This window comes from Pteropus alecto, unplaced genomic scaffold (assembly GCF_000325575.1).
Source record: "Pteropus alecto unplaced genomic scaffold, ASM32557v1 scaffold359, whole genome shotgun sequence".
NCBI classification, from domain to species: Eukaryota; Metazoa; Chordata; class Mammalia; order Chiroptera; family Pteropodidae; genus Pteropus; species Pteropus alecto.
The window spans coordinates 4,865,311-4,879,992 of NW_006443119.1; positions in this window are offsets into that span (position 1 = coordinate 4,865,311).

The following is a 14,682-nucleotide window of genomic DNA, read 5'->3' on the forward strand; positions in this document are numbered from 1 at the left end:
ATTATATATATATCTATTAATTTGCCTATTAAAGCAAGTAAAGAGAAACAGACTTGGTTAACATATTTCTTAAAGAGTAAAAAGACCTTAGGCCTAAAGATTTTTCCCCCCACAGATTCAAAGGGCCCTGCCTGGCCTAATACCATTTCTGCTTAACAATGGGCTGATGCCCCTTATCAATAGCCAGACGATCTGAGTCGCCAGGGCAATTATCAGGATTTGAGATAGAGGGCCTTTTTCTATTAAAAAACAAGCAAACAAACAAAACAACAACAACAAACAAACATCTTTGGCATAAAGTCCCCTTACCCCTAAGACTCTAAGGTCCCTTTTTTCCCAAAGTAAGGAAGAAAACTAGGTTTACTAAAAAGATTAAGAGCTCTGCAAGAGATGTCCTGTATTATTTCCTCCCTCTTTTCATGGGTCTCATATCTGAGATTAGCTTAAGATGAAGTTGATGGTTTTGTTGCTGTAAGAAAAATTCTTCCCTTGGTTTTGGTTTTAACTTAAGAATAAGTAGTTCTTCCATTAATAAGAAACTATCTAGCGAGTAATTTAACATGTGCATTTGCATAGCTTACAGAAGTAGTGGAACTGCAAGTTCAAGGTCATATTACCTGAGATGTTAAAACATTAGTTAGTACACTTGGTAAATATTATGCATTTTTCTGTTGGTATTATAGCAGAAACTTTTAAAGAAAACATAGCCTTATCCTTCTTGAGTTTCTGCTGGGGTCCTTTCTGTTTGCATTGAGGGCTGACTTTCAACAGATTGCAGGGAGGTAATTGGCCTGCTAGTAAAAATCCCTGACATAGAGACGGGTTGTCTACGAATGGTTAAGCCTTAGGTTCCCCACAAACGTGCTTTGTGTGGTAGGCAAGGGGGCTGCCCCCCTCCCTGTTTTGTCTGGGTCCCAGTTTTTCAGACAAGGTGCTTTCCGCTCTGGACCCTGGTCCTGATGTGTGGCAGAGAACTTCGTTGCTAGTCCTGGTCTCACAATGGGAAGAGTAAATTACATTAGGCTGACTATTCCTGTCACTGTACAAGTTAGCATTGGTGAGAGGCCCATTGAATGCGTCAGGACAGAGTAGGTCGCTCTAGTATCTAGTAAAAATTTAGTTTTTCTTTTCTTCCAGCCATGTCGAGGGTGACCTGAGGCTCTACTGTTGTGATCATGGTGGATTTCTTTAAGACTGGAGCTTGTAAGTGCTTAGGCTTCCATTGTTGGAGGAGAGAGCAACCCCTTCATGAGAGGCTTGCTACCTGGGGTGAGGGCTTATGAGGGCTTCCCAGGGATGGATGGACACTCATCCTTCTAGTGCTATTCCTTCTGCACTTTTTACATTGATTATGCCTCAGTCTCGGCAATGCCACTTATGACCAACGAAGATCGAGGCCCTCTAGGCCTGTAAGGTTTTTATTGCCGAGGGTTACCTCGAGATGGTCTCTGTATTATGGCAGCTAAAATTTATGCCCTTTTTGTATTCTGCTTCTTTCTCTGTCCAGTTCCTGTTATTGGATACCTTAAAGACCTCTGGCACCAAGGCAGCCTATAGGGTTGAGGTCTAGGCCCCAACTTTTGTAGCTTCCTTTAAATATTGGACACAGACCACATTGTGAAATGTATAGCCAGGAGTTTCTGGCCCTCAGACTTTGGGATAATGTTATTATATTCTCTAAAAGTCTCAGAAAACTGGTTAAGTCTTCATAAAACACAGAAATTATTTTGATTAAGCACAGAATTCTTGTTTTCTACTCAGAAAACTTTACTATACTATTAGTAGCAAACTAATAATCTTAAGAAACATTAAAGCACAGTTCCAATTTTACATTAGCTTCCTTTCAACATTTAAATTTTCAATCTTGTTTCACTTAGTTACATAAAATTCCTCAAGACCTTCTTCTACATTTTCCTCTTGGTATTTTTACTTCAGCAAACCTCTACCACATGCCTTATTCCCTCAGTTTGCCCCCTTTACTCATTCAGAAATAACCACTTCTTGGGCAAACACCTTCTAATTTCCTTCAAGATAAGTTTTTACTCTTTATACTTTCTTATTCATACAACCTTCTACTATTCCTTAACGTATCCACTAACTTGTGGAGGGCGCTTGGTTGCCCTCCAGAGGGTGATAGAATGTCTTCCTATTTCTTAGTGTTGACCGAACTCTTTCCATCCTGTTACAGTGATGCAAAGACAAACAAGGGTGGGTGCCTCCTCCAAAGAGGAGACCATTCAGGTGCTCATCTGGCCATATCCCCTTGTGGAAAGCTTAGGTGACACTTAGCTGTAGTGGATTCAGCTTTGTGACTTACAATCGGACACTAGCCCAATGCTGTCCTGGACTGTATGCCATGCACTATGGACCTGCAAGGTGAGCTCAAACAAACTCTGTGGCCTTTAGGGTACCTTAAGGGTGCCTAGCCGTGGAGCTACAAACTCGTACCTCACCGGCAATGCGATCAAACTGCTCATTCACTCACACATTCACACATAGGTTAAAACATTTCCTCCCCACGTCAGTACAACCCAGATTACATGACAGGTTCCCAACTAGTGGGTGCATGCCTCAACCTGATGCCACCCTGCTGGGGAGGCTCTTACTCATACATTAGGCCAAACGGTGCCACGCCCACTAGGAAGGCCTCTGGCTTAACTTGACATCTGCCCCCACTTTTTGAAGAACCTAATGTCTTCCCCCAGATGAAAGACCCTAACCATTGTCTTTGCTCTGATGACCAGGAAAGTTCCTCTTTCTTCCGACAGAGGGGACCTGAATGGGGGCTGTCCTGGAACCCTACATTTTCTTCTCCTAACCTTGGTGCCTTTTCTTCCTGTGGCCATTTCTGCTGAGTTGGTCTTTCTCTCCTATGAGTCTAGTTGGGCAGCTCAGCCGTCCCAAGAATTGGGGTGTGGACCCAAAAGAGAACCCGAAATACTCAGGTGACATGTCTCTTCAGTCATCTCGGATCCCATCCACTGATCAGGCGGCTCAAAGGGCCGATGTGTTTGGAATCTTGCTGGACCTCCAAAAAATGTTATGGAAAAAGCACGAAAGCTCCAAAAATTAGACCAGCAAAACTCCAAGCAGTAACCCAGAGAGAAAGAGAACTCAGTTTTATTATGCCTGTGGTCCCAGAAGAGCTAGTGCTCTGAAGATCTGGACCCTCGGCTTAGGGAAAAAATTTATTTTATATCACCGCCATGACAATTAGCTGATTGGTTGATTTGTTCTCAGCTGGTTACAGATAGTGAGAGTTGCTATAGGTTACTGATGTACATGGGAGTTTAAACAGGAACTTAGGCAATACATGTTATCTACACAAAGCATTCCTAAGGGGAGGGTGAATCTGCATGTTTACAGAAGCAGAACAAAGAGCTGACTGCATGGTTAGCTTTTGAGCGGAAAATTCCTGAAATTTCCTCTTCATTTACACCCACCTGGATATCCTACAACTCACCTATTCATTTTGAGATGGCCCTTTCAAACAATTCCCCTCACCATCAAAGGAAGGGGACTTGTCAGACTGCAAGGGACAGGGCCCTTATGATTTTGTTCCCATGTGAACTTGGAAAGGAGAGCAAGACACCAACAAGCAAGCAAACAAAAACCAATTCAGAACCTCAGACATGAGAATGGTGTGGATTAGAGACAAAGGGCAGTAGGGGGAGAACAACATGTATGTAAAGGGGCTCAGCATTTGGAAGAAAGTTACACACCAGGCAGCGTGTGCTGAGCAGTGTCCCCACAAGATGATGTTGGAGTAGAAGGCAGCTCTACTGACATGTTGGTTAGGTTGTTCAGCCATGTAGCCCTCCTAGGTTTTATTGAGTCCAATGGACAGAGCGTGGCAGGTTTTGAGGCACCAAACACTAGTCTGGTATTTTTCTGACGACTGATTTCTGGACACACTGGGATGTTGTTTGGATTTGCTGAGATCGTTTTCCATTCTGTCACAGAGCTGCCAAGCAATGACTTTTGGAGTCACCTGAATGCCATTTGAATTGGAGTGGCAGTCCCAGTGCCTCTGTGCATCCTGAGACTGTTGCTGGAGCATGGGGATCCTCCCCTGGTTCATTATCCAGGTTCTTAATGTTTCAAACAAAAAATTGAGCAAGACATTGAAATACAGTAGAAAAGAAAATTTTATTAGAAGGGAAAATACAATTCCAGATGTGGAAGTGGCTCTGAGCAAGAAAAGCATGGCTCGAAAGGCCTGGTAACAAAGTCTTTGGGGCTTTTATTTCTTTTTGCTGTGGTGGTCACTTTTCTTAGAGGAGTAGGCTTCCTTGATTGACAACCAAGATTGACAGGACTCAGTGATTCATCCTTTTGATACTTTTGCTTTCTTTGATGTTTGTTCTCAGATTTCAGTCTGATATAATGATATTAATGAACTTCCGGGCATATGCATCATATATAATGATAGTATAATGAGGCTCAGGTGAGTTGAATGTTGTTGAGGTCTTTATTGCGTAGGTGCGAGTGACTGGCTTAAACTGGTACCTAATTGTCTGCCTACTGGTTTCTTTGTGTGAGTTAAAAAATGCCTTCTGGCTTGCTTAATTGTAGGCGGATTAGGGCGGACCACTTCTAGGATAGGATGACCTCAGTGTCTTTGCAGGTAGATTCGAAACCCTCTAACTTTCCTGCCTAACTACTTTCTAAGAGCCATGAACCCCCTAACTACTAGTATGGATGTTGAGGGACGGGAGGTCTCTTCTCCCATATCTGCTTCCTGCTAAGAATAGCCATAGTCCCTGCCTACAGGGGTTTCATGGAGCTCTTTCTCTTTTTGCCTCAGTCAGAATGGGGACTTGGGTTTTCTGCTAAAGTGCCACCCCGTACCACCTCGTCCTTACACAAGGAAAAGAAGACATAAGCTTATTATTTAAATCATATATCTATTAATTTATATTATTGATTTGCTTATTAAGTGAATAAAAAAAAAAGGTTTGGCTAATATATTTCTTAAAGAGTAAAAAAGACCTTTGCCTAAAGTCCCCTCCCCTCTCAGACTCTAAGGACTCTGTCTGACTTAATATAATTTCTGCTAACCCTTTATCAATAGCCAGAGGATCTGAGTCGCCAGGAGAATTATCAGGATTTGAGAAAGAGGGCCTTTTTTCCAAAGAAAGGAGGGAAGAAAACTTAACTAGGTTTACTAAAAGACTAACTCCGTAAGAGATGTTCCATTTCATTTCCTGCTAAAAGATGGAGAATTTTACAAGTGATGTCCCATCTTATTTTCTCCCCTCTTTTGATGTTGGTCTCATATCTATGAGACCAGCTTAGGATGAAATTGATCGCTTTGTTGTTGTAAGAAAATTCTTCCCTTCAGTTTCGATTTTGTCTTAGAAATCCAACTGGCAATGGACCTACAGGTGGGAGCGCATTGGATGTAGCAACAAGAGATAGCTCCTACAAAGAAAAACAAAATTAAAATAAGAAATGCTTCCCTTAGCCCAGCAAGATTGGGCAGTCAGGAAGTGAGGGAGGAGAGATCAAGACTAAAAATTCCTGTTCTCTGTTTAATATTGGACACAACCTCATGAATTTGTTTCACTTTTTCTTCAATTAATTGTGAGTTGTCAGAGAGGTTAAAACAACATAGTCTTTTAAATTCTTCACATCCATGGTTATGTCTGAGCAATAGGTAGTCTATAGCAGACCTGTTTTCAAGAACAGCTTCTCTGACCTGTCCTAATTCTTCTATGGCATGAATGGCCTGTGAGGTTGCATTTAAGGCTTTTGCCATGGAGCAGGTTATTCTGTTGACTTCTATATTCAGGGCAATAGTCATAGCTAGTACAATAAACAAAGACAAAGCAGTATATTCAGCTGGACTAAATAAGAGTAGATCACTATTACAGCTGGGGTCAAGGGTGAGTTCCCTGCAGTGCCTAGTTGGAGATTTTTGAGGCATAAATACAGTTAGTCTTCCCAGGGAACAAGGTCCCCCAGTACTGTTAGTGAGAACGTAAGAATAAACAGTTTTTCCACAAATAAGAAACCATCCAGCAGGTAATTTAACATGTGCATTTGCATGACTTACAAAAGTCATGGAACTGCAGTTCAAGATCATATTATCCGATATTAAAACACTGGTAGTACACCTAGTAAATGTTATGCATTTTTCTGCTGGTGTTATAGTAGAAATTTTTAAAGAAAACATAGCCCCATCCTTCCCAGGCACCATAGGTTCTCAGTTATAAATGTCATGATAGGTGATGTGTTTATTGATAGATTGGAACACAGTGTGATTTCTAATGATCTCTAAGGGAGTACAAAGTCCTACTAGGCAGGAAGCAAAAGTCTGTTCTACAAAGGTGCCTCCTGAGAGACAAAAGTCAGAAACATTCATCACATGTTTGGCTAGATAAAACCAAATATTTTCATCCCTTCTGAAAGATATCGGCCCTTCTGAAAGTCCCCCTAAAAGGAAGATTAAAAAGCCAAGAGCTTGAAGTTCTCTGTTAGTATCGATTTTCATTTTAACAAAAAAGAGAAACTTATCTGAGGAGGCTGGAACAGGTTCCGGCAGACAACTGGCTTTGTTTCTTAAAGAGGAACTTCAGATCTTCTATTGGTTCGCATGTGTAAATGGCTTCTCTAGAAAGTGGCAAATCGTCCTGCAGAGCCAAGGGTGCTAGTTTTAACTTAGAGAGATGAATCCAGCAGTCTATTTCCTTTACTTTGATTGCTGATGGGGTAGCTAAAATTACTGAGAATGGGCCCTTCCATTTGGGTTGTAATTGATCAGTAGGACAAACCTCTCTCCAGGTTTTAATAAGGACTTGGTCTCCAGGTGCTATTTTTAATGACTAATCATTGGAACCGAGTGTAGTAAGTACATGATTTCCATATTCCTGCAATGCTACCTGAAATTGACCTAAGTTAGTAAAATACCTTACAAGGTCAGCTGTCTCTGGATCTGCAATCATGTCCCTAGAAATAAATGGCCTGCCACATAACATTTCATAAGGACTTAGGTTTAGTTTTGCTTTAGGAGTGTTTCTTATTCTCATGAGGGCAATTGGTAACGTAGATACCCAAGTTCCTGAAGTTTCTTGACATAATTTGGCTAAAGTTTGTTTTAAGATTTGATTAGCTGTTTCAGCCTTCCCAGATCACTGGAGTCTCCATGCTGAATGGAAATAATACTTTGTCCCTAGCACCTTGGATACCCCTTGAGTTATATGAGAGGTAAATGAAAGTCCATTATCACTCTGGAGGCTACGTGGCACCCCAAACCTAGGGATAATTTCATTGAGGAGAGATTTTATAACTTCTGGAGCCTTTTCAGTTCTGGTTGGAAATGCTTCTATCCAGCCATAAATGTGTCTATTAATACAAGTAAATATTTAAAACCTTTGCATAATAGCATGTGAGTAAAATCTATTTGGCAATCCTCTCCCGAATAAGTTCCCCTCCCTGGACAAGTTCTATCAGTGGAGGCAATTTTGGTCCAAGGTTATTGTAGGTGCACAGAGGGCAGGCTTTACAGACTTGTTTAACAGTCTGGGTTACCCCTTGTCCTGTGAAGACCCGGTTGACTAAGGCCATAGTGGTGTCTCTTCCCATGTGAAAGGCATCATGCTGGGCTTTTAAAACCTTCCACTGTATGGATTGTGGGAGTAAAAGTCTCTTTCTTATAAGTCACCAGGACTCTTGCTTTCATCTTCCCTGATGTTCAGCCTCTGCTCCTTCCTCAGTGGGAATACTTAGGGTCTAATAATTCCCCCTGAAGTGGAAAAAGGGCAAGAGAAACTGATGGTAAAGTTTTAAGGCAGCTGTTTTTGCCTCCCTGTCAGCCTTCTTGTTTCCTTCTACTACAAGAGAGTTTTCTCTCTGATGTCCCTTGCAGTAGATGATTGCTACTTTTTTGGGTAAATTAATAGCCTCGTTAATAATCCTCAAGTCCTATACCATCTGATATTCCCAATTAGTCTTAAGAAGAGGCAGAATTGGGGTGTTACATGGAGAATGGCAGGGTCTCAAAAGCCCATGTTTTAAAAATTTAGTTACATTGGATTGTAAACCTTTCTGTGCCTCAAGCTTAATAGGATATTGCTTCCAGTTAGGGAATTTAGAAAGATCTTTAAATTTGAACTTTTACTGGTACAGCAGTCCTGGTTTGTCCTGGCTTGCCTTGGCTTGCCAGTCTATAAAGCCAGTAGATTGACCTGTTAGTCAATGTTTTCTGGTATATTAGTTGATTTTTGAAGCATTAAAAGTCTGGGGGGTCTACGCCAGAGGTGTAATATTGCTTCTAATTTAGTTAAAATATCCCATTCTAACAAGGGAGCGAGACAGCTTGAAACTATTAAAAACTTCTGCTGAAAAATCTGATTTTCAAATGGGCAGGTCAGTGGTGAAGTAAAATGGTTGACCTTGCCTTTCCCTTCTACTCCTATAATAATTGTAGTTTGCGAGGAGGGTTTTCCTGCAAATGCAGGGAGAACAGAAGAGGTTGCCTCTTTATCTAAAAGAAATTGAATTTGCTTACCCATTATGTCCAGAGTTATTTGGCTTTCCTCAGCTGTGATGATGACATTCCTGGACAGGGATGGCGAAGATGGCCCCAGGCCTCTTCAGCCACACGGTTCCCAATCCTGGGCTACTAGGATGTTGGCTGGCCACCCTCCTCTCTGGGAGCGTGGACAGTCAATTATCCAATGTGAGGATTAGTACCAGTTTCCTTGCATGTGCGGCAGGGGCTTGGGGACTTTTTGGTACAGTCTTTTGCCCAGTGTCCTACTTTCTTGCATTTGAAGCAAGAACTCAATGTCTCCTTATTCCCTGGTCTCTTAAGGGATGCTTGTTGGGTACCAAGGGCCTGGCCAATTGTGACAGCCATAACCCTGGCTTGTTGTTTTTCTTTATTCTGTTCTCTTTTTCCTTCTTCAAGATCTCGATTGCTATAGGCCACAAAGGCCATATCTAGTAATTGATTTTGGTTAGTCTGTGGCCCTATTTATAGTTTTTGAAGCTTATGTCTGATATCAGGGTCTGATTGGCTAATAAAATGCTGGCCTAGCAAAACTAATCCTGCAGGGGAAGTGGGGTCTACATTAGTATACTTCCTAAGAGCTTCTTCCAGCCAGCTAAAAAAACTGGCTGGGCTCTCATCTTTTACTTAAGTAATGGTTTTAAGCTTCTCATAGTTCACTGGCTTTTGTTTTCCTTTTTTTCATTCCCCCAATGAGGGCCTCTAGAAATGTGGCACATCTGGCCATTCCCTCTTGCACATTATAATTCCAATCAGGATCCGCTAAAGTTACTACCTCTGATCCAGGGGCATTGCCCTGGGGGTTCCTAACAAAGGCCTCATCTTCCTCCTGATAGGCCACTGTTAGAATGCAGTCCTTCTCAATGATTGTACAGCAGGTGGCTAAAATAAATTGAAAGTCTTTCCAGGAAAGATCAAAAGCCAGAGTTAGGGTTTGAAACTCATCTGCAAACTTGCTTGGATATTCAGAATACTTTCCTAATTTTTCCTTACAATGCTGAATATCAGTGATTGAAAAGGACACTTTCACCTTAATGGTGCCTTCTGCCTCAGGCATCTCTCTGAGAGGCAGGACTGTGGAAGGGAATGCGGGATATAGAGTCTCACTTCGAGTATGAGGAGAGTTAAGAATAGCCTCTGGCTCCCATGTGGAGCCTTTGGAGGGGGAAGAGATATGGGGGTGACTGAGCTTCCCTCTGAAGGGCAGGCGGAGTATTAAGTAACGGATCATCAATGATATCTGGCTCTGGTTTACATTTATCCTTGCCATGAAGCTTCTGGTAGTCTAGGCATAAAAATGGATTTTGGTAAAGGGCCATGAAGGCCTGAACATATGGAACTTCTGACCACTTTTTCTTCTTTTTGCAGAATGAATCTAGTTGAAGGATGGTATTCTGATTGATACCATTACTCCTGATCTCGTAATTGATATTGTGGCCAAGCCACATTACAATAAAACACAAGGTGTTTCTTTCTCAAGTTTTCATGATCGAATTAGTGTCAATGGTTAAGGATACAACCTAGAGGCAAGTCCAACGAGGCAAGTGTTGACGGTTTATTTCTCATTGTAGTCTATGATTTCGCTCCTGTGTGGACTTGAAAAGGTGAGCAAGACACCAAACAAACAAAGCAAACAAGCGAAAGATAATTCAGAGCCTCAGACATGAGATCAGTGTGTAATAGAGACAAAGAGCAGTAGGAGGTGGACAACATGTGTGTAAAGGGAATCATCATTTGGAAGAAAGTGACATATCAGGCAATGTGTCCTGAGCAACCCATGCAGGTAACAGATGGAGTAGAAGAAGAACTTCAGACATGTTGGTAAGGATGTTAAGCCACATAGCCCCCCTAGGTTTCACTGAGTCCAATGGACAGACCGCAGCAGGTTTTGAGGTGCCAAACCCTAGTCTGGCATTTTCATGACAACAGACTTCTGGAAACACTGGGACGTTGTTTGGATTTGCTGGGATCGTTTTCTATCCTGTCACACAGCTGCCATAAGGGGACTATTGGAGTCACCTGAATGCCGTTTGAATCGGAGCAGCAGTCCCAGTGCCTCAGTGTATCCTGAGACTATGTCCATCACTATCATCCTGCCTTTGAAAATGAAAAAAACTCCAAATGGATATGTTTGACTCTTCCCGAGAAGTCAGCATCTCCAGAGCCGGAAGAAGGACAGGGTAATCCATTCTTGAATATGGGAGTGAGAAACAGGGAAAAGAAAAGTAGTCTGAGATGCTGATGACAGGGACATTCAGAACCCATTCTAAATATATTTTAAAAATTTCAACCTTGGAGAACAATGAACAACCTTGTAGAGAACAAAGTGTACTTGGGAGCCATTTGTTCTGTTGGCTTCAGGCTAAATAAGGTCTCCTGGGGACCTCTGTGAATGCCAGTTTTCTCATAATCTTGCATTGCTGAGGTGATTCCCTCTATTTAAAACTCTATTGTGATTACTCCCCAGAAACAATCCAAATTCCTTAATGGACAGGATGGTACAGGATGTGAGGCCTTCCCCGAGGCAAACCCTGCTCAATGGATCATTGGGTCAATTCTTTTCTGACATCGAATGAGAATGGGGGTGGAAGAGGGAGAAAAAGGCCAGAGAATCAACTGGTGGGTGCTGAGTTTGGGAAGGACCCTGGGTCCACTGCTGAATTCTCTGGAATTCACACATGATATAGCCAGCCACTGGAAATGCGGGTCACCTCGCACACTCTTTTACAAGGTCACTAAAAATTCCATACATGAAGCAAAAAAGGAAGGGTGAAGGTCAAGGTCACCTTGGAGCTAATGAAACGTTTTCTACTCACTACGAAGGAAAACATCTGAGAGACGCCAAGCCAGTCACCTCCTCAACCACCTGGGCCCTGGATGGAGCTGTGGCCTCAGGAGGCCTGGGCCTCCCTTGGTCCCCAATGTTGAGCATGTCAGCCAACACCTGAGGACAGGAGATGCTGGTCCTGTCCTGGATGCTGGCCTGAGCAGGCTGCGAGCAACCTGATGCTTGTGTGGAGACAGTACATGAAGCTCCAAGTAATGAATCTAGGCTCAGGTGTGTGGGTGCTTGAGATCTTATTGGGCGCATTTTTTTTTCTTTACTCACACAAAGTGGATGAAGTGTTTTCACATCATTAAACAAATGTGAATTTTATAGAACTCTCATAGAAATGTTCAGGGAGTCACACACATGAGGGCATTCATATATTTCTACCTGCCTGGATATCACACAATCTCATCTCTATATCACGCACATTGTGTCACAGACAAAGACATCTAAACACACACATACATGGATACATACAGACATATGCACACACACAGGGACACTATAAACTCTCAGCCAGAAACCTATCTGAACTCAGTCCTTTAGAGAGTGAGGGACATTGAACTGGTCCACCACACCCAAAGCAGATGGGAAAGTGAGGTAAGCCGTGGCTTTTCCTCTTCGATACAGACACATGAACCCCTGAAGTCAGGGAGGCCTCCCAGCTGATCTCTTAAGTCCTCCAGAGGCCTTTTCCTTTTGCGCCTTTTACAACTGGGCCCAGCTCGGTCTCTTCAGTCCTATGAGTTCCTAGCCTCAAAAGGAAAGGGAGTGTGCCAGGCAGGATGGCTGGTGGAGGGGATGTGGAGTCTCACCTTCGGAGGTCCTGGCCAGTTAACAACATATGCACAAAACCTCTGTCCCAAGGACCCAGTTCCTGGCTGCCCCACACTGGTGGGCAGTGGCCTTGAGAGCAGCCAAGGTCACAGAAACATGGTGCTTGTTGATGGTCCAAAGCCCTGCTATGGGCAAACAGACTGTCCACTCTGAGGGTGGGAGAGGGGAGAATGGGCCACCTGTGTTAGAACAGGAAGGTGGAGATCACAGGTGTCTAGTGAGGGTAAGGAAGATGATCATATGGGAGGAGAGAGGGCTGTAGAATTGGCAGCAAGGGAGTACAGAAATGTGGAGTAGGATGGAAATGGGCAGCCTGGAGGCTGAGGAAGGAGGAAGGGCCCTGGGAATGGACTTGGAAGCTGAGATTAGAAGAAAAATGGAATGAGGCATTTGGTAAAAGAGTGGGGCTGCTGTGTCAGGAGAAGATATAGTGGGGGAAAGAAGGACAGTGCCCCAGGCCTGACTCTAACCAATTTGATGGGCAATAGCTGTGATTAATTCACAGCTAGTCCTGCCTCCAAGGAGCACTGATTCAGCAACTCACCTCTGCCAAGCAAGGGACCCTGAGACGCTGAACCCTTATCCAGTGGCCTTTTTCTTCCCAGAGCTCCCCTCTGGGGTTTCCAATTGCCCTAGGCCTGGTGGCGACTAATTTATATAAGAGTCTGGGGATGACAGAGCCAAACTCAGAGAAGAAGCTCCAGCGGAAAGCTGGAGAAGGAGGAAAAAGTGGCTTGTATTCACTTCTGAATCAGTCAAGAGGCCTGGGGCAAGAGCATGAATATCAGTGACATGGAAGTTAAAGGTAGATATGAGATTGCAAGTATCCCTGCCCACTGCCCCACAGAGTTTTAGGGGTTTACGCATGTGACATTCCCCAAGATACGGGCAGGGCGGTGTCTCATAGACTTCCAAATTCCAGCCCCTTTCTGTTTCAGAAAAGTTGCACTAAGGCAGTACATGTTTTCAAACAAGCACTAAAGCAATACATCTTAAGAGAGAGGTAAGTTCTCAGTAGATCCTGAGATCTTTGGCCTATGCATGTTTACAGAAGCAGAACAAAGAACTGATTAGAAATGTTGGAAATTTAAGTGAGAAATTCCTCTTCATTTTCAGGCACCCAGGGCGTTTAAATTGACAAGGTCGGCCCTTGTCCTGGGCCTTCTATGAAACTTGGTTCCTTTATACCTACTGCCATGCTGGTGGGTGGCTGGTGATATCAGCCTTGACCGGGCCATAGACAGCAGCGTTATTTCATGGCCACTGTGGCATCTGTGTGTCCCGAACTGAAAATGACACATCAGGACTGCCGTGTACAGCAAGGTCTCTATCAACTGCAGAACCCTCCTGGAGCTGCAACTAGTGTATCACACCACTGCATCACCAGTCTCAGCAAAGGGTGAACTAGGGGCAGTGGCCATCCAATCTCAACAAGCCCAGTGTTACTGGAGTCCCAGGAGAACCAAGAGAGCAAGACACTGACAAGCGAACAAACAAAAATCAATTCAGAGCCTCAGACATGAGACCGATCTGGATCAGAGACTAAGGACAGTAGGGAGAGAACAACATGTGTAAAGGGGTTCAGCATTTGGGAGAAAGCGACACACTAGGCAATGGGTGCTGAGCAGCTCACCCAGGAGACAGTTTTTGGAGGAGAAGTAGTTCATCTGACATGTTGGTAAGGGTGTTAAGCCACGTAGCCCTGCTAGGTTTCATTGAGTCTGATGGATAGACCGCAGCAGGTTTTGAGGCGCCAAACCTTAATCTGGCATTCTCCTGACAGATTTCCGAACACACAGGGACGTTGATTGGATTTTCTGGTTTTGTTTTCCGTCCTGTCACAGAGCCACCAAGCAGAGACTATTGGAGTTACTTGAATGTCATTTGAATCAGAGCAGCAGTCCCGGTGCCTCAATGTATCCTGAGATTATGTCCATCATGCTCATTCTGCGTTTTTAAAATGAGAAAGACTCCAAAAGGTTATGTTCGACTCTTCCTGAGATGTCAGCTCCTCCAGAGCCGGAAGAGAGACAGGGTAATCCACTCTGGAATAGGGGAGTGAGAAACAGGGAAAAGAAAAGAAGGCTGGGATGCTGCTCACAGATGAACACTCAGGACCCTTTCTCAATCTTGGAGAACAATGAACAACTTTGTGGAGAACAAAAGATACTTTAGAGCCATTTGTTCTGTTGGCCTCAGGCTAAATAAGGTCTCCCGGAGTCCCAGGCAGATGCCAACTTTCTCATTTTCCAGCGCTGTCGAGGTGATTCACTCTGCCTGAAACTCTATCATGATTGCTCACCTCCAAACAATCTGAATTCCTTAAGGAATGGTACAGGATGTGAGGCCTACCATGACACAAACAATGGTCAATGGATCATTCGGTCAATTCTATTCACACATCAAATGAGATTAGGGGTGGGGGAGGTAGAACATTCCTGATAATCAATTGCTGGCCGCTGGGTGTGGAAAAGACTGATTCCACTGCTGAATTTTCTGC